Here is a 2,770-nt window from a genome sequence, read left to right on the forward strand (position 1 = left end):
GTGTGTGTGTGTGTGTGTGTGTGTGTGTGTGTGTATGTGTGTGTGTGTGTGTGTGTGTGTTTGAACAACCATCACTGACCAGAAGTCATTTTGAACATTGGTGCACTAATTCCTCTTCAGGACCTATAAAATTGACCTGCATCAAGAATAATAACTCTTAGAGATATAGGTTCATATTTCTTCTAACCAGAAAAGTTCCAGATATTTAATGTATTCTGTGTTCAGAGATATAGATGCTAGATCCAAGACAAATGATGAAGCAGTCATATAAGTGGAGGGAGTGGTCAGGGAGGCGCAGCTCACCTGCTGGGACCTCACTTCAGAGGTCCCAGGAGAGTCATGTGCCTGTGTCATAAGAAGGTTTGAGGCTGGCACACTTCATTTATGTGTGTGAACACCCAATCATCATGCTCTACACCCAATCATTATGACCTACAAAAGGATCAGGGCTGTCAGGCGCGGTGGCTCACGCCTGTAATCCCAGCACTTTGGGAGGCCGAGGCAGGTGGATCATGAAGTCAAGAGATCGAGACCATCCTGGTCAACATGGTGAAACCCCGTCTCTACTAAAAATACAAAACATTAGCTGGGCATGGTGGCGCGTGCCTGTAATCCCAGCTACTCAGGAGGTTGAGGCAGGAAAATTGCCTGAACCCAGGAGGTGGAGGTTGTGGTGAGCCGAGATCGCGCCATTGCACTCCAGCCTGGGTAACCAGTGAAACTCTGTCTCAAAAAAAAAAAAAAAAAAAAAGGATCAGGGGCAAGGTTTTAAGGCTTGTTATTTTGTGTTTGACAGGTACATAAAAAGGAGAGCCAAACCACATGTCTGAAGGAGAAACAACAAGTCAACTACTGTTGTGTGGGGTTGACATAGTAGTTAAGAACCCAGACTCACAGACAAAGCTGTTCAAACATGAATGAATGCACACATCATCTGGAAATCTCGCAACAATTTACATAATGATTAAGTCTAGGGTAGGAGCACAGGGTGTGTATTTCTGTAGAATCCATTCTCCTTTGAGTAGCAAAATTCTAGAGTCAGATTATCTGGGTTCACATCCCAGTTCTGGACTTCACTGAGCTGTGGACCTTGAATAATTTAACATCTATATGCCTCAGTTCTCCATCTGTAAAATCGAAATAATAATATTACTGACGTCCATGGGTTTTTATAAGAATTAGCAGAATTAATATAGAGCAGCACTGAGAAGAGTGTATGGCACATGGTGGATACTCAATAAATATTTGCTAAATGAATTTCCTAGCAGCAAAGTGAGAGGGGGAAAAAAGGGCCTGTGCTTTTGAACTCAACTCTTTTATGTCTCACCAAAGGATTTATTTGTCATTCAGCTTCTAACTTGGTACCATTGATTGTCTTTGAGTTAACTCTGTAGAGTACTAATTAGGATTTTAAAAAAAACAAGATGAAAAGCTTCTGCAGAAGGTAATGAGGAGTCCTAATTTCCTCTTCACCTAAGAACAGGGAATGATCAAATTTATATTTAAGAAAATCACTCATAGTAGAAGAGAGACAGAGAGAAGGAATTGGACAAGACCAGGGGTGGAAAGAAAAGTTTATAGAGTAAGGCCAGAGAAGAGATTTAAAACCACCTGAGATTAAGACAGTGGAGGTGGAAAACAATATAAGCACAATTAAGGAGGCTGATGATTTGGCAAGACAGGGCATCAAACAGTGGGCACAGCTCTGTTCAGGGAGAAAAAGGATGTTCCCCAGTTTTCTAGTTTTGATAAGGAGATAAAACTTGGGGAACATTTGCAGAGATAGAGAATAAAGGAGCAGAAATAAGTAAGAATAAAAGGGATGGATAAAATTAGAAGGGGATAAGGTGGTGTAAGACTAATTTTGGGCATGTTAAAAGTGGCTGGGGGATAAATACCCATAGGCAATTAGAAACACAATATGGAGCTGAGGAGCCTTTACATGCTGGCCATAAGAATTTGTAAGCCATTGGCATCTGTGTATTAAGGCCCTGGAAATGAATGAGTCAATCCAGGAGAGTATTAACTGCAAGAAAAATTGGATACAAATTGAAGACCATAAAGAAGACTTAGAAAGAACAATGGAAGAGGTAGGAATAAAGCCAAAAGAGAGGGATGGCAGAAGGCTAGGGAGGGGAGTGCTTCAGCAATGAGGGAATGGTCAACAGGGCCAAATTCCACAACACATCTCTACTCCTGGAAACCGGTCCTTCCACTGTGACTCATTGAATCTGAATCTGTCAACACCACATTGTTATTTTAATCCCTCAGGGACAAAGCCTAGTATCTTGGTTTGACTCATCCTGCTTCCTCATTCTCTATATTTAAGATACTAAAATTTCTTTTCCATTTTTTGATATCCATCCTTTTCTCTCTAGGCCCAATTTTACATGCTAGCCCAAATACTCCTAGATGATGCAAAAACTTTCTGTACTGTATGTTACAGCTAGGCTCAACTTCCTGAAACACCTTTTTTTTTTTTTTTTCTTATTGCCATTTTTTTTTTTTTCAAAATTTTTATCTTTATATATATATATATATATATATATATATATTTTTTTTTTTTTTTTTTTTGAGATGGAGTCTCACTCTGTTGCCCAGGCTGGAGTACAGTGGTGCAATCTTAGCTCACTGCAACATTCGCCTTCCAGGTTCAAGCGATTCCTGTGCCTCAGCCTCTGGAGTAGTTGGGATTATAGACCTATGTCACCATGCCCAGCTATTTTTTGTATTTTTGGTAAAGTTTCACCATTGTGGCCAGGCTGGTCTC

General features: G+C 40.4%; 1 pseudogene; it reads right to left on the minus strand.

Moving 5' to 3' along the window:
- Positions 1-326: 326 nt before the first annotated feature.
- On the minus strand, positions 327-444 carry LOC116551059 (annotated as a pseudogene).
- Positions 445-2,770: the final 2,326 nt, after the last annotated feature.

Source organism: Sapajus apella, unplaced genomic scaffold (assembly GCF_009761245.1).
Source record: "Sapajus apella isolate SASKATOON/1434 unplaced genomic scaffold, GSC_monkey_1.0 scaffold8, whole genome shotgun sequence".
In the NCBI taxonomy this organism is placed as follows: domain Eukaryota; kingdom Metazoa; phylum Chordata; class Mammalia; order Primates; family Cebidae; genus Sapajus; species Sapajus apella.